This window comes from Rhinatrema bivittatum, chromosome 1 (genome assembly GCF_901001135.1).
Source record: "Rhinatrema bivittatum chromosome 1, aRhiBiv1.1, whole genome shotgun sequence".
In the NCBI taxonomy this organism is placed as follows: domain Eukaryota; kingdom Metazoa; phylum Chordata; class Amphibia; order Gymnophiona; family Rhinatrematidae; genus Rhinatrema; species Rhinatrema bivittatum.
Genome location: NC_042615.1, coordinates 8,903,714 through 8,925,800, shown reverse-complemented (window position 1 = coordinate 8,925,800; position 22,087 = coordinate 8,903,714). Strand labels below are relative to the sequence as shown.

Genomic DNA, 22,087 nt, shown 5'->3' with positions numbered 1-22,087 from the left:
TAGCAGCAAAGGCACAGCTGTTTATAATGGTGGCAGCTTCAGCAAAGCACCCCTCTCTCTCTCCCACCTCCTATCTAGCATTCCCCTTTTTCTCTTCCCCTCCCCTCCTTCCCCTGTACCCTCCTATTTCTACCCGCACTCATTGCCTGCATCGCCCGACTACTTGTTCTACATAAGACTTGCCATAGTGAGTCAGACCAAGGGTCCATCAAACCCAGTATCCTGTTTCCAACAGAGGCCAAGCCAGGTCACAAGAACCTGGCAGGATCCCAAGGGGTAGAGAGGCTCCAAGCTGCTTATCCCAGGGATGAGCAGGGGATTTCTGCAACTCCACCTTAATAATGGTTAATGGACCTTTCCTCCAGGAATTTTTCCAAACCATTTTTAATGCAGATACACACTAATAGCTTTCACCACATCCTCTGGCAATGAATTTCAGAGCTTAATTATGCGCTGAGTACAAAAATATTTTCTCTTATTTTTTTTACTCAATGGATAATTAAGACTGGATCTTCCTATGTCCCGTCCCTCTCTCCCCCCCCCCCCCCCCACATATTTGTCTGGCATCCCCATTTCACCCTCACCCCACCTCCTGTCCAGCAGAGGGAGTCCCTTCTCCCCCAACCCCTGCCCAGCAGCAACAGCCCCTTCTTTGGCTCCCCTCTTTACCTCTGTCACGTGGCAGCCTTCTCCCTCTCCCCCCTCTCTTTCTGGTTCTCCTCAGGCTGCAATGCTGTAGATCTTTTTGCAGATGAAGAAACTTAAAATCACCTCAGGGCCACTGAGTCATGAGGCAGCTCCGAGCTTTCTCCTACCCAAGCTTATTCATTGCAGTATCCTGAAAACATGAGTGGCTGGGGGTCCTCCAGAAAACATTTGGGAACCACTTCCCTAGGTCCTTCAGCCTTGTGCACCCTCCTCAATTGATTTTCAGGTTCATGGGCTCCCCCTGCATTTTTATAATTAAACTCAACTATCATTATGTCACCACCACAACCCTATCAGCAAAGTAATGTGTGGCAAAAAGTTATGCTGAGCAATAACAGTTAACAAAATGATTTTTACTTTTACATATGCACACCTAAATCGTGCACAGTATAAAAGTCTCCAGTATATAGTATTATGTAAACAACCCTTCCAGAACAATCCTGAAAAATCACATAACTTGAAATCAGACTTTTAAATATTAAACTTTGTCTTGCAAAATATGTTTCAGAAGTCATGTAATAGTGTCTGTTGAATATCTCTTCTGTGATTTTTAGAAATAGATTTTAGAAAAAAAAAAGAACCCAATAAATTAGAGATCTGAATCGGATCTGATTCCAGTTCCGATTCACATCGTGGTTTATTTTTCGTCTTGCCCGATCGCGGTTTTGTTTATCGGCTGCACTCGAGCCGATAAACAAAAAACCCACCCCGACCCTTTAAAACGAATCCCTTAGCTTCCCCCACCCTCCCGACCCCCCCAGCAACTTTTTACAGGTACCTGGTGGTTCAGTTGGGGTCCCGGGAGCGATCTCCCGCTCTCGGGCCGTCGGCTGCCACTAATAAAAATGGCGCCGATGGCCTTTGCCCTTACCATGTGACAGAGTATCTGTGCCATTGGCCGGCCCCTGTCACATGGTAGGAGCACTGGATGGCCCACGCCATTTTTAAAGATGGTGCCGGCCATCCAGTGCTCCCTCCATGTGACTGGGGCCAGCCAATGGCACAGATACTCTGTCACATGGTAAGGGCAAAGGCCATCGGCGCCATTTTTATTAGTGGCAGCCGACGGCCCGGGAGCAGGAGATCGCTCCCGGGACCCCCACTGGACCACCAGGTACCTGTAAAAAGTTTTTTTTGGGGGGGGGGGGGTCGGGAGGGTGGGGGAAGCTAAGGGATTAGTTTTAAAGGGTCGGGTAGGTTTAGGGATTATTTTTGTGTGCCGTTTTTCCCGCCCTCCCCCAAAACAATAAGAGAACCCCCACAAACAATTTCATGGGGTTTTCCTATCGTTTGGGGGGAGCCCCCGATTTCTGACGATTTTGAAAATATTGTACAATATTTTCAATCATCCGAAGCCCGATTCACATCCCTACAAGAAATACCTAAATGTACAAATTAAAAGCAATTCATACTACATTGGTTGAAGGTAATCTCTGAAATGGCTGCTGGGCTGAACTAAATTGTTTTCCCTTTACTACTCACGTCAGAAAAACATTCAAAGTATGTTATCACTAATCCCTCAATTACCTGGCACTTTGTGAGTAACACACAAACCCTGCAAAAAGTCACTCAGAACCTATACAGCAAGCCTGCCATACCACACAGCATTAATTCCCAGAACTCAGAATGCATCAACCCTACAAATATTTCACCTGGGCCTAAAACACCAATGCACCGTCTCGTGAGAAAACAGAATAAGCTGGACTGCGGCAGATCCCTGCACAGCAGCCTTGCTGATGACACCCCCTTGGGCAGCTCCCCTCTTGTCTCGGCTCTGAACCACATAAGACTTGGGGAAAGCCACCGCTTACCCCTGGGTATTAGCAGCAAAGAGATCTGTCTACTGTTTGGGATCCTGCCAGGTACTTTTCACCTGGATTGGCCACTTCTGGGGGAATTCTGCACAAAAAAAATAAAAACTTTGTTCCAAAAATACAAATTATATGCACAATATGTTAAAATTCTGCAAAATTCTACAGACTTGATTTGTTCAGATAACACTATCTAATAACTGTCTGTGTAATAATTAATTTATAATGCAATACAGAAAAAAGATGCAGAATTTTCCCATCATAAGACTTGATGCCTCCAGATTGCTCTCCACTTCTCCCTGGCTCTTTCCCCCTTCCCTATGCTTGATTTCTCCTTCCCAGTTTTCTCACTATTCTCCATCCACCTCCCCACCCAGGTTGACCGCTCACCTATCCCCCCCCCCCCCCCCCCCCCCCCCCCATCAGCTCTCTATCTATTGTCTGCCTCACCTGGCTCAAACCACAACTCAGTCGCTCTTTCCCTCCGCCTGCCCAGATCTCTTTCTCTGCTCCATCCAGTTTCCACTTCTTACTCCAGCAAGACACCCCTAGCTTTCTCTATCTGCCTCCCTCCAAACCTCTCTCTCTACCTCCATCCAGGCTTCATTCCTGGGTTTGGGGACAGACAGACAGAGAGGAAGCCCCCTTCTCCAGTTTTCTCCTCTCACCCAAGCAAGATCTCCTGTTTCCTCTCTGTCTGCTACCCCCTCTTTAGCGAGCCCACCAGTTACCTTCCCTCAAACTCTCTAACTACCTAACTTATTCAGGCCCTACCAAAGCCCCACTCTCTCTCCTGATCCTGCTGCCGTCACAATTCCTTCCTCTCATCCAGCCTGTGCAGGTCTCCACTGCTCTGCCTGCAAGCGTCTCTCTCTCCTGATCCTGCTGCCGTCACAATTCCTTCCTCTCATCCAGCCTGTGCAGGTCTCCACTGCTCTGCCTGCAAGCGCCTCTCTCTCCTGATCCTGCTGCCGTCACAATTCCTTCCTCTCATCCAGCCTGTGCAGGTCTCCACTGCTCTGCCTGCAAGCGTCTCTCTCTCCTGATCCTGCTGCCGTCACAATTCCTTCCTCTCATCCAGCCTGTGCAGGTCTCCACTGCTCTGCCTGCAAGCGTCTCTCTCTCCTGATCCTGCTGCCGTCACAATTCCTTCCTCTCATCCAGCCTGTGCAGGTCTCCACTGCTCTGCCTGCAAGCGTCTCTCTCTCCTGATCCTGCTGCCGTCACAATTCCTTCCTCTCATCCAGCCTGTGCAGGTCTCCACTGCTCTGCCTGCAAGCGTCTCTCTCTCCTGATCCTGCTGCCGTCACAATTCCTTCCTCTCATCCAGCCTGTGCAGGTCTCCATTGCTCTGCCTGCAAGCGTCTCTCTCTCCTGATCCTGCTGCCGTCACAATTCCTTCCTCTCATCCAGCCTGTGCAGGTCTCCACTGCTCTGCCTGCAAGCGTCTCTCTCTCCTGATCCTGCTGCCGTCACAATTCCTTCCTCTCATCCAGCCTGTGCAGGTCTCCACTGCTGCTGCCTGTGCTGCTTCCTGCTCCCTGCCACTAATTCTGAGGGTAAATGCAAAATTATGTGCAAAAGGGTAATTCTGCACAACTGTACAATGCAGAATCCCCCCAGGAGTAAGTGCTGGAAGCAGGATGCTAGGCTTGAGGGGCACGATCTCATCCTGAATGGGGGCTATGTTCCCTCCCTGCTCCTCCCCAGTGTAGGGACTCTGCAATTTTTTCCCAATAAAGGAAATAATATATTGACTTTCCATCATAAGATCAAAACCTGTTTTGTTTTTAATCAAGCCCACTCTCCCAGCAGCAGAATCCTAGTGCATGCTACGTGATTGTACAATCTACACCACACTGTACTATATGTTCATCTGTTTTATAGGTAATTATAATGTATTGTGTAAACCATCTCAGGGAGGAGTCCCCAGTGCTTTGCTGTCCTGAGCCAAGGCAGTGAAGGTAAGTAGGGGGGCACACCTGAAAACCCCTTTGTGTTTTTGCATATTTTATTTATTTATTTATAATCTTTATATACCGACGAACGTTGGGAACATCTCATCGGTTCATTAATAGGTAAACTAGCTATACAGAGAACAAGCAATAATAGGGACTTTGTTTTACAGAGAACTATAAACAATCAATAAAAGGGGGAATAAACGAGGTAGGGAAGAAAGGGGTTGGTATATACCCCACCCACACATGCAACTCTCTCTGAGTTTTCAAGAATGCTCCTCACCCAGTAAAAAAATGTTGCTAGCTGCAATGTCTATGGTTATCATAACGCTTGGGGTAATTACACAGAGTGGCAGCATCCTTATGAGAAATATGGGCGTAACCTGCACAGAGTGGCAGTGGCTGGCTACCATAAGAAGCTAGCAGGACAGACTGGATGGACCACTTGCTCCACTTGCCCAACATTTCAACATTCAAGAAAAGACTCAAAACGTGGCTGTTCACACAGGCCTTCCCTAACTCCAACTCCATCTAACTCCCTTCATGCAACAAGCTCCGCTAACATTAGCGTTAATAACCACCTTTCACAATGTTATTTATACTTGTATATAACTATCTGATCTTCATTTCCTCTCTCATTCCAAGTTATTGTTTTCCTTGTTATATGTAACTGCTTTTCTGCACTATTGTTTAAATGGTAAAGTTTATTATAATTTCACCCCTGTTTCTTGTGAACCAGCATGATGGGACCACCGTCTTGAATGTTGGTATATAAAAAACTTAAATAAATAAATAAAATAAAAATTTCTATGTTTCACTCAGTCTCTCCTCTATTAAGAGTAACTAAAACTTAACTGCATTCCTGTTCACTGTGGACAATTAACTACCTTGTCCCCTTACTTTGCTATAAGACACAGGCATCACTTTGTATTAAGCTCACTTTTTTGTTCTTCAGATCTGTCTGTCATGAAGTAACACAGGTCTTTGCAATCCCTGTGACGGTCCTGCCTCCACCAAAATGTCTCTAGAGTCTGGCAGAGCTGGTGAACAGCGTTTTCCACCTTTGCCCAGTACCTCCTGTCTTCTCCTCAGCTTCTTTTCCAGCAGAACAGATCCTTGCTCTGGTGACATCACAATAAAGTAGTGCATTTAAAAAGCTCTCACATACCTTAAACTTGCACCTCTCTACCTTGCACAGGTGCCAGCCACCTCCATTTAATTCCTTTCTTTAAAATAGCTGTGCTCTCCCAAAAGTCCCAGAAGGGTTGCTAACTTTACTTTCAAAAGATATGAGGCTAGTCCTCGTGCTGCTGTGAAGCCCTGGCAGATAAACATGCTCAACCACTCTAACACATAAGCACATAAATCTTGCTATACTGCTTGAGACAAAAAGGTGCATCAAGCCCAGCATCCTGTTTCCAACAGTGGACAATGCAGGCAACAAGTACCTGGCAGGATCCCAAGCGATAGAGAGATTCAAAGCTGCTTATCCCAGGGATAGGCAGTGGATTTCTGCAACTCTACTTTAATAATTGTTAATGGATTTTTCCTCCAGGAACTTGTCCAAACCATTTTTAAATGCAGCTGCACTAATAGCTTTCACCACATCCTCTGGCAACGAATCCTAGAGCTTAATTATGCGTTGAGTAAAAAAATATGTTCTCTTTTTAGTTTTAAATGTATTGCCAACTAATTTTATTGTGGTCTTTGTACTTTTTGAAAGAGTAAACAACTGATTAACATTTTCTTGTTCCATTCCCCTCATTATTTATAGACCTCTATCATATCTCCCCTCAGCCTTCATCCCTTCTCCAAACTCTTTAGCCTTTCCTCATAGAAGAATAGCTCCATCCTCTTTACCATGTTGGTCACCTTTCTCTGTACCTTTTCTAATTCTGCTATATCTTTTTTTAGATGCAGTGACAAGACCTGCACACAATACTCAAGATGAGGTCACACTATAGGGCGATACAGAGGCATTATGATATTCTCTGTTTTATTCTCCATTCCTTTCCTAGATAAGAACATAAGAATTACCATACTGGGTCAGATCAAGGGTCCATCAAGCCCAGTATCCTGTATCCAAAAGTGACCAATCCAAGTCACAAGTACCTAGCAACTACCCAAACGTTAAATAATTCTCAAGCTACTATTGCTTATTAATAATTATAATAACAGTTTATGGATTTTTCCTCTAGTAACTTATCCAAACCTTTTTTAAACCCAGTTACACTAACTGCTGTAACCACATCCTCTGGCAATGAATTTCAGAGCTTAACTATGCATTGAGTGAAGAAAAAATGTTGATTTGTTTTAAATGAGCTACTTGCTAACTTCATGGTGTGTCCCTTAGTCCTTCTTTTATATAAGAGTAGATAACTGATTTACATCAACTTTTTCAAGTTTTTTCATGATTTTGTAGACCTCTATCATATCCGCTCTCAGTTTATTCTCCAAACTGAACAGCCCTAACTCCCTTAGCTTTACCTCAAAGGACAGCCACTCCATGCCACTTATTTTGGTCGCCCTTCTCTGCACTTTCTCCAGTTCAACAATATATCTTTTTTGAGATGCGGTGACCAGAATTGCACATAATATTCAAAAAGCAATCTCACCATGAAGTGATACAGAGGCATTATGACATCCATCATTTTATTCTCCATTCCCTTCTTAATTCCTAACATTCTGTTTGCTTTTCTGATCACCACAGCACGCTGGGCCAAAGATTTCAATGTGTTATCCACTATGACACCTAGATCTCTTTCCTGGGTGGTAGCTCCTAATATGGAACCCAACATTGTGTAATTATAGCATGGGTTATTTTTCCCTATATGCATCACCTTGCAATTGACCACAATAAATTTCATCTGCCACTTTGAAGTATTGCAAGGTCTTCCTGCAATTCATCACAATCTGCTTGAGATTTAACTGCTCTGCATAAACAGTGGTCCCAGAACAGATCCCTGGGGCACTCCACTGGAAAAATTTACCATTCAGCCCTACTCTCAGTTTTCTATCTTTAAACCAGTTGGCATTGCACAATAAGACACTGCTCCCTATCCCATGACTTTTTAATTTCCTGTGAAGTCTCTCATGAAGAACTTTGTCAAATGCTTTCTGGTAATCCAGATACACTATGGGGTAGATTTTATAAATCTGCGCCCGCACGTACTTTTGTTTGCACACCGGCCTCGGAGGGAACTTTCCTTCCACCCCCCCGCCCCACACCTTTGTTGTACAAGTTATGCCCGAAGCAGGCATAACTTGCGCGCGCTGGGCCAGCCACCAGCGTGCGATTCCCAGGCCCTGGAGCCGTTTCGGAGGCCTCGGCCAAGCCCCCAAATGATGCGCCACCACGTCACACCCCCTGACACGCCCCCCCCCCCCCCCCCCAGGAAAGCCCCGGGACTTACGTGCGTCCCGGGGCTAGCACACGCCTCAACATAGGCTCAGCGTGAGCAGGGGCTACTTCAGCCAGGTTTTTGGGGGTACACGCGTACCCCTTTGAAAATCTGGCCCTATATCTTACGCCTGCTGCTGCCCGATGTCTCCACTCCGCCCACCTTATCTTTTTTGCGACTTCTCCCGCAGTTGATGGACGTCTGGTTGTCGCGGCGTCTGCCTGCCGTCCTCTCCGGTGTCCCCGGTCCGGCTTGGGCGTTGCATCTCGCCAGGTACCATAGGGGGTGCGCTGCACGGCCCTGCTTCTTATTCTCTCTTTGGGGCGAACCTCAGGGGCCTCCCCCTGTGAAGACGTCACGCGTCCCAGATACAAAAGCCGACACTACTGCTAGCTAAACGAGTTAGCAACGGATCTCCTTACTGATGGGATTCGCTCTCCGTACCCAGCTACTCTGCCTCTCCATCTTTTGTACTTTATCCTAACAGGGTACCCGCTCCTCGGGGGCCTCTCTCTTCTCTTTCAGGTCGCTGTGTGGAACCGGTACTCGCTCCTCAAGGGCCCATGTTCCCTGACTCGCTGCCTGAACTTCTCTCTCCTACTTGGAAGAAACCGCTGACTACATCATCAGTGAGTTACCAACTTTATTTCCTCAGAGCTGTTCCCTGGAAGCAGGAACTCGCTCCTCGAGGGCCTGCCTCTATTCCAGCTTCTGTGTCACCTTCCAGGAGAAACCGCTGTGTGAGTAACTTTACCAACGAGGCTCCGTACCAGAACCCTGTGTATGCCCCACTGTACTCACTATCTCAGTTTCTCTCCACTACAGCACAGCCATAGAGGGAATCGCTGTTCCAGTGTCCTGAGGGACTACAAGTCCAGCCGGTCTCGCTCCTCGAGGGCCTGCCTCTATTCCAGCTTCTGTGTTACCTTCCAGGAGAAACCGCTGTGTGAGTAACTTTACCAACGAGGCTCTGTACCAGAACCCTGTGTATGCCCCACTGTACTCACTATCTCAGTTTCTCTCCACTACAGCACAGCCATAGAGGGAATCACTGTTCCAGTGTCCTGAGGGACTACAAGTCCAGCCGGACTCGCTCCTCGAGGGCCTGCCTCTATTCCAGCTTCTGTGTTACCTTCCAGGAGAAACCGCTGTGTGAGTAACTTTACCAACGAGGCTCTGTACCAGAACCCTGTGTATGCCCCACTGTACTCACTATCTCAGTTTCTCTCCACTACAGCACAGCCATAGAGGGAATCGCTGTTCCAGTGTCCTGAGGGACTACAAGTCCAGCCGGTCTCGCTCCTCGAGGGCCTGCCTCTATTCCAGCTTCTGTGTTACCTTCCAGGAGAAACCGCTGTGTGAGTAACTTTACCAACGAGGCTCTGTACCAGAACCCTGTGTATGCCCCACTGTACTCACTATCTCAGTTTCTCTCCACTACAGCACAGCCATAGAGGGAATCACTGTTCCAGTGTCCTGAGGGACTACAAGTCCAGCCGGACTCGCTCCTCGAGGGCCTGCCTCTATTCCAGCTTCTGTGTTATCTTCCAGGAGAAACCGCTGTGTGAGTAACTTTACCAACGAGGCTCTGTACCAGAACCCTGTGTATGCCCCACTGTACTCACTATCTCAGTTTCTCTCCACTACAGCACAGCCATAGAGGGAATCACTGTTCCAGTGTCCTGAGGGACAACAAGTCCAGCCGGTCTCGCTCCTCGAGGGCCTGCCTCTATTCCAGCTTCTGTGTTACCTTCCAGGAGAAACCGCTGTGTGAGTAACTTTACCAACGAGGCTCTGTACCAGAACCCTGTGTATGCCCCACTGTACTCACTATCTCAGTTTCTCTCCACTACAGCACAGCCATAGAGGGAATCACTGTTCCAGTGTCCTGAGGGACTACAAGTCCAGCCGGTCTCGCTCCTTGAGGGCCTGCCTCTATTCCAGCTTCTGTGTTATCTTCCAGGAGAAACCGCTGTGTGAGTAACTTTACCAACGAGGCTCTGTACCAGAACCCTGTGTATGCCCCACTGTACTCACTATCTCAGTTTCTCTCCACTACAGCACAGCCATAGAGGGAATCACTGTTCCAGTGTCCTGAGGGACTACAAGTCCAGCCGGTCTCGCTCCTTGAGGGCCTGCCTCTATTCCAGCTTCTGTGTTATCTTCCAGGAGAAACCGCTGTGTGAGTAACTTTACCAACGAGGCTCTGTACCAGAACCCTGTGTATGCCCCACTGTACTCACTCTCTCAGTTTCTCTCCACTACAGCACAGCCATAGAGGGAATCACTGTTCCAGTGTCCTGAGGGACTACAAGCCCAGCCGGGCTTCATCTCTGCTCACTACTGCCCCCTCTGGTGGCTTCTCAACTCTGTTTAATAAAAGATAATTCTGTGTTGTGTGTCCTAAGCTGAGCCAGAGCTGTGGCCCTCATGGGACCTCCCCCCGTGGGTGTGGTCAGCAGCCACAGTGTCCAAGGGTTCACTCATAACCTTACAAACATTAATACTATATCAACTGGCTCACCTTTATCTACATATTTATTTACACCCTCAAAAAAATGTAGCAAATTTGTGAGGCAAGACTTCCCACGGATAAATTCATGTTGGCTTTGTCCCATTAAACTATGCCTATCTATCGGGCCAATACAGTAAACCACGTGGGAGAGCCAGCAAGCGCCTGCTCTCCCGACACGCACCCAGGCCACTCTCCTGGGCCTGTGATTCACTAAGCAAGATTATGCAAATTAGGGCCCACGGTAATAAGGAGCGGCGGCTGTCAGCAGGTTTGACAGCAGACGCTTAATTTTACGGCGTCAGTTGTCAAACTCGCTGACAGCCACGGGGTCAGAAAATGGACGCCGGCAAAATTGAGCGTCTGTCTTCCAACCCGTGGGAAGATTTTTTTTTTTTTTGAGGCCTCCAACTTAATATTGCTATGATATTAAGTGGGAGAGTATACAGAAAAGTAATTTTTTCTGCTTTTCTGTACACTTTCCCGGTGTTGGCTGAAATTAACTCCTGGCAGGAGTTAATTTCTGAGAGTAAAATGTGCGGCTTGGCTGCACATTTTACTTTCTGGATTGTGTGAGACTAACTAATAGGCTCATGCATTTGCATGTTGTGGGCGCTATTAGTTTTGGGGGGGGGGGAGGTTGGCTGCACATTTTCCACACGCTATTACCCCTTACTGTATAAGGGGTAAAAATATCGTGTCGAAAACCCGCGGCCAAACAGGGGCTTACGGTGCGCTCAGTCGAGCGCACCATACTGCATCAGCCCGAATATGTTCAGAAATCGTGTTCTTGATGATAGTTTCTACTATTTTGCCTGGCAGAGATATCAGACTCGCTGGTCTGTACTTTCCTGGATCACCCCTTGATCCCTTTTTAAAAATTGGCGTTACATTTGGAACATTCCAGTCTTCAGGTACCATAGATGATGTTATTGATGGTTTACAAATTTCCAAAAGAAGCTCTGCAATTTCATTTCTCAGTTCTTTCTCAGCACTCTGGGATGTATTCTCAGAGCTATCTGGCACCTATGGCCAAGTGAAAACCCTCACCCCGAACACAACAAAACACCACAAGCTGGGAGGCTGTTAAATGTAGGGGGCTTTAAATTTTCCTGTTTATTTTACCCCCGTTTCCTCCTGCTCAATTGGAATCAGTACAGGGATACTGGAGACATTCGCCTTCATTCAGACACTGAACTGGAAACCCCCAGAGGCCAGACTCTGAAGTAGAAACATTTCTTCCTGTATTGTGCAAAATAAAAGATATCATGAGCTGCACATTCCTATCTACTCCTGCTGCCTCGGGCCTCCGCGACATGACCTTACAATGGTTTTCTAAGATGATCATTCCAGCTTGTATTTGGGAATTCTTTATCTGGGGTCCCACAGGGATCTTCCATGTCTGCCAGCCTTTTTAGTGTGTATATGCTACCACTCTGTAAATTATCATCTGGATTGGGAATTCCCTATTATATCTATGGTGACAATCTTCATCTTCTAATACAAATAAATGACTCCTTTGAAAAAAAACATTAAAAAAGTTGAAATTTACATGTCAGCTATTCAACAATTGTTGCATCATATGGAACTTTCTGAATATCAATAAAACTGAAATTTTATATCTTAACAGAAAAGTTTTGCTTACTATGCCCTTTAACTTTAAATTTGGATCTACTCACATTGATTTATCCACTTAAGCCCCAGATCTTGGAGTTATAATTAATGGTGAATTGAAAATGAAAAAGCATATTAATCTTAAAAATTAGGAATGGATATGATTAAACTGCATATATTAAAATGTTTAAAGCCCTTATTAAACGTTGATGACTTTCGGTCTGTATTACAGACACTGATTTTTTTCTTATCTTGGTTACTGTAATGCCTTGATGTTGGGACTTCCATCAAGTACCTTAAGACCATTACAAATGTTACAGAATGCAAGAATTCTGTTAGGCGGGAATAAGTATGAACTCTCATAAGGTTGCATTGGTTACCAATAAAACAGAGAATAGATTTTAAAGTTTTATGTTTTCTTGACAAATCTTTATATAAAGAGAAAGTAGAATGGTTAGACTCCATGATTCATTTACACCTGAGATTAACAATCCCATCAGTTCATTCTGCACATTTAAGTAAAGTTAGAGATAGATCATTATCGATAGCTGGTCCTAAACTATGGAACGCAATGCCCACTGAATTAAGGTTGCAGAATGATTTTACCACTTTTAAAAAAAAGCCTGAAAACCTGGCTTTTTAAACTAGCCTAAAAAGGAAAGGCTTAAAGGCTGATTCTGTTCTCTTTTACAGGCCTATAAGTGGAATCTAATCAGGTGCTCTATTTATTTTATATTTATTTATTTAACAGTTTTTATATACCGGCATTCATCAAAGATAGCATGTCAGTGTACACTGAACAGAAACATTACGCCAGAGGCGTTTGACAAGAAACTCGTTGGAATATATGGGAGAAAACTATGGGGACAACATAATTTAAGAAATTATATAATAAAAACACAGGGTAGAATCATTAATATATAGGATGTTTTTTGAAAATAACTGTACAGGAAAAATATATACAGGATAATATACCTTTTATGTTTATTTTTAACTTTACACAAGCATCTCGCATCACCATCTTCCCTCCCTTGCACCACCTTCCTCCCACCTATCCCCCCTTTCAACCCTCCCTGCCAACCTTAACCTTAAAATATCCTCATCAACAAGTCATTTATGTACATATGTTATATACCATTTCAAATGTTCCATGTAATCCTGTTATTTCTGTTATAATTCGTTATATTTATTACAATGTTATAATTTATTATATTTATTACAATGTTATAATGTAAAATAGGGCTGTTACTACCCTATTCTTTTAGTTATCTGGAAACCGATATGATATCTCGATCGAACGTCGGTATATAAAATAAATAAATAAATAAATAAAATGTGATTGATTTTAAAATTTGAATTTTTATTTCATTTTTACGTTTTGATGTATTATCTTACATTTTGTTTCTTGCAGTTTTATTTATTGTAAACCACTGATTTTTATCTGAACAACACTATATAAATATGTCAAATAAATAAATAAATAGACATTTTATTTTTCCAATCACTTTACTCCTCTTTTCTTTACACTTTTTTCCTTTCTTGGTCTCCTAACTCCTTTACAGTTTCCTGTTTATTTTCCATTTCCTCTCAGCTCCTCCCCTACATCTCTATCTAATATTGATCTTTCCATTTCCTTTCCCTTCATTCTCTTTATCTCTGCCTCTCTATCCACTCATTTACATTTTACAGGTACCTGGTGGTCCAGTGGGGGTCCCGGGAGTGATCTCCCGCTCTCGGGCCGTCGGCTGCCACTAATCAAAATGGCGCCGATGGCCTTTGCCCTTACCATGTGACAGGGTATCCGTGCCATTGGCCAGCCCCTGTCACATGGTAAGGGCAAAGGGCCATCGGCGCCATTTTGATTAGTGGCAGCCGACGGCCCGAGAGTAGGAGATCACTCCCGGGACCCCCACTGGACCACCAGGTACCTGTAAAATGTTTTTGGGGGAGGTCAGGAGGGTGGGGGAAGCTAAGGGATTAGTTTTACAGGGTCGGGGTGGGTTTTTTTGTTTATCGGCTCAGGCGCAGCCAATAAACAAAACCACGATTGGGCCGGATGAAAAAAAAAAAACCACGATGTGAATTGGAACCGGAATCCGAACCGATTCCAGTGCCGATTCACATCTCTAATATTCAGTCATTCACAAACACACTCGCTTGTGCTCTCTCTCACATGCTTAACTACACACATACACATGCTCATTCACTCTCCCTCACATGCTCAATCATACCAGAGCTGTGGCTAGCCTATGGCCGATATGGCATCAGTTTCATGGGTTAAAGGGGCACTTATGGAAGATAAGGCCATCACGGAAAGACTAAAATAATTCTTTGTTTTGCTGTTTACTGAAGAGGATGTTAGGGAGATACCCATTCCGGAGATGATTTTCAAGGGGTGGCGATTCAGATGAATTGAACCAAATCATGGTGAATCTGAAAGATATAGTAAGCCAAATTGACAAACTGAAGAGTAGTAAATCACCTGGACTAGATGGTACATCCCCCAGGGTTCTGAAAGAACTAAAAAAAATGAAATTTCAGACCTATTACAAGTAATTTGTAACCTATCATTAAAATCATCCATTGTACTTGAAGACTGGAAGGTGCTCAATGTAACCCCTATATTTAAAAAGGACTCCAGGTGTGATCTGGGAAAATATAGACCAGTGAGCCCAATTTCAGTACCAGGAAAAATCATGGAAACTGTTATATTTAAAATGACATTTACATTTATTGGAATTTATGAATCACTTCATACTAAAAATAGGACAAAGCAATTATCAAGAATACATTCATAAAACTACAAAAAGACTAATAAATATCAAAGTAAATACATAATTAAAATAACAATCATATAACATAAAGAAAACAAAGAAGAAAATCCCAGAATATTTAGATAGACATGGTTTAATGGGATACAGCCTGCATGGATTTACCCAAGGGAAATATTGCCTCACAAATCTCCTACATTTATTTGAAGAGGTGAATAAACATGTGCACAAAGGTGAACTGGTGAATGTGGTTTATTTGGACTTTCAGAAGGTGTTCAACAAAGTCTCTCATGAGAGGCTTCTAAGAAAACTAAAAAATCATGGAATAGGAGGCGATGTCCTTTTGTGAACTGCAAACTGGTTAAAAGACAGGAAACTGAAAGTTGGATTAAATGGTCTGTTTTCACAGTGAAAAAGGTAAACAGTGGAGTACATCAGGTATCTGTACTTTGACCAGTGCTTTTCAATATATTTCTAAATGATCTGGAAAGGGGTACAAGCAAGGTGACCAAATTTGCAGATGACACAAAATTATGCAGAGTAGTTAAATCTCTAACAGATGGTGATAAACTGCAGGAGGACCTTCTGAGGCTGGAAGATTGAGTGTCTAAATGGCAGATGAAATTTAATGTGGATAAGGGCAAGGTGATGCATATAGGGAAAAATAACCCATGCTATAATTACATAATGTTGGGTTCCATATTAGGAGCTACCACCCAGGAAAAAGATCTAGCATCATAGTGGATAATACATTGAAATCATCAGCCAAGTGTGCTGAGGTGATCAAAAAAGCAAACAATTTTAGGAATTATTAGGAAGGGAATTGTGAATAAAATAAAAAATGTCATAATGCCTCTGTATCACTCCATTGCGAGACAGCACCTTGAATACTGTGTACAATTCTGGTCACAAAATCTCAAAAAGGATATAGTTGCTTTGCAGAAAATGCAGAGAAGGGCGGCTAAATGATAAGGGGAATGGAACAGCTCCCCTATGAGAAAAGACTAAAGAGCTTAGGACTATTCAGCATTGGAGAAAAGATATCTGAAGGGGAGGTATGATAGAGGTTTACAAAATAATTTAAAGACTTGAACAGGTAAATGTAAATCAGTTATTTACACACTCAGATAATAGAAGGACTAGGGGGCACTCCATGAAGTTAGCAAGTAGCACATTTAAAACAAATGAGAAACAAATTGTTTTCACTCAATGCATAGTTAAGCTCTGAAATTCATTGCCAGAGGATGTGATTACAGCAGAGTAACAGGGTTTAAAAAAGGTTTGGATAAGTTCCCTCATGAAAAAAAATGATAAATTGCTATTAATTTAAAAGTAATGTTAGCTTGTGATTTATTTATCTTGCCAGGTACTTGTGAGTTGGATTGGCCACTGTTGGAAACAGAATGCTGGGCTTGATGGACCCTTGGTCTGACCCAGTATGGCATTTTCTTATGTTCTTATGAGTCAGTGCAGAGTGTGGCTACTAAAATGGTCAGTGATCTTCTTGATAAAGCATATGGGGGACAGACTTAAAGACCTAAACATGTATACTGTTGAGGAAAAGCAAGATAGGGGAGATAAGATAGAAACATTTAAATACCTTGAGATATCAATGGACAAAATATGGGTCTCTTTCAATGGAAAGAAGTCTCTGGAAAGAGGGCTTATGGGGTAAATGTGAAACGAGGTAGACTACTGGGGAGTAATCTATTTATTTACAGATGCCCGGAACAGCCTCTGAGTTCAGGAAAGCATGGGACAAGAACAGAGGATCTCTGCAGGAGTGGTGGTGTGGATAGGCAGACTAGACAGGCGATCCTATTTGTATGTTTCCATCCTGTGGTATACTCAGGAAGGAGTGATTGCAGGAAGTCATATTGAGTTTATTTCTGCGTGATTTCTCCCAGGGGGGCAGGCAGTCCTCCTGTACTGTCTTGTAATAATATACCTGTGGCAGGACAGCTAGCAGTCTGGTGCTCTATTATTAATGCTCTGTCTTTAAATATTTCAAACACCTGGGCAGAGAGGGCAGAAAGGGAAGGGAACATAGGGATGGCAAGTTAAAGAAGCAGAGGGAGTTAGTGGGGGATAGGAAGGAGCAGAAAAAAAAAGAAGCTGGAGAGTAGGGTGAGAAGATAGTAAAGACAGGAGGAAGAAAGACTAAAGGAGTCACTGCAGAGAAGAGAGAAAAGGAGAGGAAGTAGACATTGGGAAGGGGATATGGCCGGAGATGTAGAGAGCACTGCAGGGGAAAGATTACTGTGATTATTCATTGTTTCCAGACCTCTGTTATCCTGAAGAAAGGCAGAACTTATTAGGAGTCTAAATAGACACCTGAGCACAAGAAAGTTTAGGAAGGTACAATGCAAGGCAGAAATAAAGATTAAAGCTTGCATAATGGCACAGATCATTTCTCTAATAACCCTAATGGCTTGTTCTCAGTGGGGATCAGCATAAAGTAACAGCTAACATAGACAATTCAGAAAGAATTGACACAAAGTATCAGAAAGTAAGATACAAAGAGAATCTTTTACTTTCTTCTGAAGTATTTTTTTGAGTCAGTCATCCCCACCGCATTGAATCTTGCTCAGGGATCACTGTATGGGAAATTAGCGGGGCAGGGGATAAAACACAAGAGGATCTCCAGTGGCAGGAAGCACTGTGCTGAGCTCACAGCTTACTGGGCAGACTGGAAAGGGCCATTTTGCTGTCATTTTCTCTGATCCTTTCCACTCTTTTCCTCACCCCCAGAGAAGAACCGTACCTGGTGCTGCTCTGTGACTGTTACAACACATAACAAACCCAAGATCTGACCTGTCCATATTCTCTTCCACTCAAAGGCTTTTGGACAGAATCCTTCCACGGATGGAGTATTTTCCTTCACTCTGCTCAGACATATCTCACTGTCAAGCTGCAGCCTCCTGACTTACAGCGCCCCCCTCAAAAGAGAGCTACTTGACCTTAGGGATAAAAGGTTATGGTGCCTTTCTCAATGTCTGTCCTGACAGAAACATTCTATGGGCTTTTTTTTTTTTTTTTTACTTTTTTATTTTAGCAACTGTGGTTTTGGATTCTTTTTTTCATCCTTCTATTTGGTGTATTATTTTATGTTTTAAACTATATAATCTGCCAAATGCATGACTGTTGGATTGGAGAATATAGATATTAAGGAGGAAATAAACCTTTTCTGGCCTGTTTATGATGGTTAATATGACAAACTATCAACAATCTCTGCACACTGGCATGCACATTTGTGATGCTCTAAAGACAGTGAGCTATGGTCATATGAAAATGCAAATTATACAGGATTATAATAAGTAAGCACTGCAAAATAATTTCTAGACAGAGGACAGACTCTCCTTGTCTGTGTTAGAGGATCCAGGAGAATCCATTTCATGTACCCAAATCCCCATGTACAAAAACAATCATTGATTATTCTTAAGTAAAACTCTGAGAATCCCAGGGTATGTCTGAAAATCAGCAGCCACTGACACTGACCTTGGCAAGCCAATTTATTTCCTATTGACTCAGCTACCCCTTAGATTGGAACAGAGATTCTTTACCTGTGAGTATTTTGTTAAGGACACCTTAGGAATGCTGAAATGATAAAACTAACAGCAAAATCCAGAGATCCCTAGAAGACTCTGAACATTGCAAGCACAGCTCAGAGATCCCCAGGATGGTGTGAAAAAGACCAGCATAGCTCTGGGAGACACAGGAATATCCTGAGTATCCCCAACATAGCTTAGAAAGCCCCAGGAGGATTCTAACATCACCAGCATAGCTCAGAGAGCTCCAGGAGAGTCTGATGATCACCAGCACAGCTCAGAGACCTCCAGGAGAGTCTGATCATCACCAGCACAGCTCAGAGAGCTCCAGGAGAGTCTGATGATCACCAGCACAGCTCAGAGACCTCCAAGAGAGTCTGATCATCACCAGCACAGCTCAGAGAGCTCCAGGAGAGTCTGATGATCACCAGCACAGCTCAGAGACCTCCAGGAGAGTCTGATCATCACCAGCACAGCTCAGAGAGCTCCAGGAGAGTCTGATGATCACCAGCACAGCTCAGAGAGCTCCAGGAGAGTCTGATCATCACCAGCACAGCTCAGAGACCTCCAGGAGAGTCTGATGATCACCAGCATAGCTCAGAGAGCTCCAGGAGAGTCTGATCATCACCAGCACAGCTCAGAGACCTCCAGGAGAGTCTGATCATCACCAGCACAGCTCAGAGACCTGCAGGAGAGTCTGATCATCGCCAGCATAGCTCAGAGAGCTCCAGGAGAGTCTGATCATCATCATCAGCATAGCTCAGAGACCTCCAGGAGAGTCTGATCATCACCAGCACAGCTCAGAGAGCTCCAGGAGAGTCTGATCATCACCAGCACAGCTCAGAGAGCTCCAGGAGAGTCTGATCATCATCATCAGCATAGCTCAGAGACCTCCAGGAGAGTCTGATCATCACCAGCACAGCTCAGAGAGCTCCAGGAGAGTCTGATCATCACCAGCACAGCTCAGAGAGCTCCAGGAGAGTCTGATCATCGCCACCACAGCTCAGAGACCTCCAGGAGAGTCTGATATCACCAGCACAGCGCAGAGAGCTCCAGGAGAGTCTGATCATCACCAGCACAGCTCAGAGACCTCCAGGAGAGTCTGATATCACCAGCACAGCTCAGAGACCTCCAGGAGAGTCTGATCATCACCAGCATAACTCAGAGACCTGCAAGAGAGTCTGATCATCACCAGCACAGCTCAGAGAGCTCCAGGAGAGTCTGATCATCACCAGCACAGCTCAGAGACCTCCAGGAGAGTCTGATCATCACCAGCATAGCTCAGAGAGCTCCAAGAGAGTCTGATCATCACCAGCATAGCTCAGGGAGCCACAGGAAGGTTTGAACATTGCCTACAGAGCCCAGGGAGCCCCACACAGATTGTGAGGCAGAGTATGAGGCATGAAAATCTGCAGCCCTGTGACATTTTCTTTTTAAAATTTTCAGTTACTGAGTTACAAGGGGACTATAGCAGAATCCAAAATGTTTCAGAGTTTATCTATAATAGTTTTTTTTTTTCTCCAGTAGCGGGCAGCATCTTACCTTGTTTCTTGAATGGGCTCTCTCTCTCTCTGCGAGTCAGAAGGAAAAGAGGCTGGTGAAAAAATTGCACTTCTATAAATAATTTGCAGTTGGTTTAATTCCTATTAAATTAAAAAGTGAAAGCTGTTTTCCCAGAAAAATACAGAAACTCCGACAATCTGTCTTGCTTCGTCGGCGTCACACTCTGGACATTTTAACTCATGCATTAATATTCCTGTCTCTGTCTTGCTTTGTTTATCTTTCCTCGCAATCTCCGTCTCCTCTTTTTCACATTAGTGGTGTTTTCCTCCTAACTTGCTCGGTCTGTAAACTGCCCTCCGTCTCTCTCTCTATCCCCTCCTCTCTCTCCACCACCTGCTCCCTGACCCCTCCCACAGCCCGCCCTCTCTATTCTCAGGTTCCGAATACTTTCTTGTCAGGGCGACTCATAAACTCATTGCCAAGTAATTCCTAAATGGGCAATTTTAAAGGGGGTTCTTTGAATAATGAGGAGTTTACCTGCAGAAAGTATTCCTTTACAATTGTGCTCCACTTTCTCTGAGGAGCCTTGAGATTTTCACATGGAAATTGCTTTTTGAAAACTGCCTTGCATGTACAAAGGTCAGCAAGCTCCGTGGGGCGTTAGAGAGGACAAGTGCAAGCAGTTTGTCTCTGCACTCTTTTTTCAGCCGCTTCCGCGCTCTTTTTCTCTCGTGGTTCCCTTAATCTCACCATCTTTCAAGTTGACTTTATCATTTATGAGCCCATGTGCACACTTTTCATGATATGATCATTTTTACCTGCTGCCAAAGTAAAACACAAGAAAGCAATTATCAAATGCCATCTACGCCAGTAAATTGTCCCAGCTCTGCCTATGGGAAAAAGGTCGAGTTTTGCTCCACAATGCACCTACTTGTAACGATTTCTGTGGAGGCCTGACTGCCATGGCTTTAGCAACAACATAGATGTATTGCTGTCTTCAAAAGTAGGGGTTAAGTGTCACTGGCGCACCCTGGGGATGAGGGAGTGTCACTGGAGCATACTGGGGGATGATTGAGTTACTGGTGCATACTGGGGGATGAGTAAGTGTTACTGGGATATATTGGGGATGAGTGAGTGTCATTGGTGCATACTGGGGGATGAGTAACTGTTTCTGGTGGGATAATTTAGGGGGTGGGTGAGTGTTACTGGTGCATACTGGGGGATGAGTAACTGTTTCTGGTGGGATAATTTAGGGGGTGAGTGAGTGTTACTGGTGCACACTGGGGATGAGAGTTACTAGCGCATACTGGGGGATGAGTGAGTTTCATTGGTGCATACTGGGGAATAAGTGAGTGTTACTGGGGTATACTGAGAGATGAGTGTCACTGGTGCATACTGAATGATGATTGAGTTACTGGTGCATACTGGAGGATGAGTAAGTGTTACTGGGATATACTGGGGATGAGTGAGTCTCATTAGAGCATACTGGGGGATGAGTAAATGTTACTGGTGCATACGGGAGAATGAGCGAGTGTTACCAGATATATTGGGGGTGAATGAGTGTTACTGGTGCATACTGGGGAATGAGCAAGTGTTTCTGGGATATACTGGGGATCAGAAAGTGATACTGGGACATACTGGGGGATGAGCAAGTGTTACTGGGATATACTGGGGTGAGTGAGTGTTACTGGTGCACACTTGAGGGTGAGTGCATGTCCCTAGGGCAGACTTTAGGGGTTAGTGGCTGGATAAATAAAGTCTAAAATAATATACATATGGATACTCATGGCATAACGGTTGAGGAGAGAGAGAGAGAACAGAGGAGGAGGAGGAGGAGGAGTAGGTAGGTACCTCGTATAGAGATTATACAGTACGAGGGCACAGTTTTTGATTTGTCAGACCATACTGTACCTTTCCAGCAATTAGAACAGAACCTGCACCCTGCTCCCAAACAGGCTATGCCTTGCCAGGACACCTCAAGGTCACTATGGTCCTGGTCTTTTTTGTCACCGGCATCTTCCAGATACCACTAGGAGTCATGGAAGAAATAAGTTACAGCCCCCTCCATATATATTAATCAGTTTCTGGCTGCATTTCTCAGGAAAACAAATAACTATATTTCTTTTCCTCAGATATGACAGCAACAATAACAAGTTATGACTGATTTCTACCAAATTGCATCCTTCCCTTATTGATTCCACTCCAGTCTCTATAAGACACCAGTGGGCAATGAGCCCTCCTGAAATCGCATCATGCAGGAG

The 22,087-nt window shown here is 44.3% G+C and overlaps 1 protein-coding gene across 1 annotated transcript in view; it reads right to left on the bottom strand.

The window, feature by feature from the left end:
* The window catches only part of LOC115078764 (2-hydroxyacylsphingosine 1-beta-galactosyltransferase-like), a 159,059-nt gene extending 138,842 nt beyond the window's left edge, over positions 1 to 20,217 (bottom strand). The window contains exon 1 of the mRNA XM_029582082.1: positions 19,866 to 20,217. The gene's annotated coding sequence lies outside the window, so the exon portion shown is untranslated. The remainder of the gene's footprint in view (positions 1 to 19,865) is intronic.
* Positions 20,218 to 22,087: the final 1,870 nt, after the last annotated feature.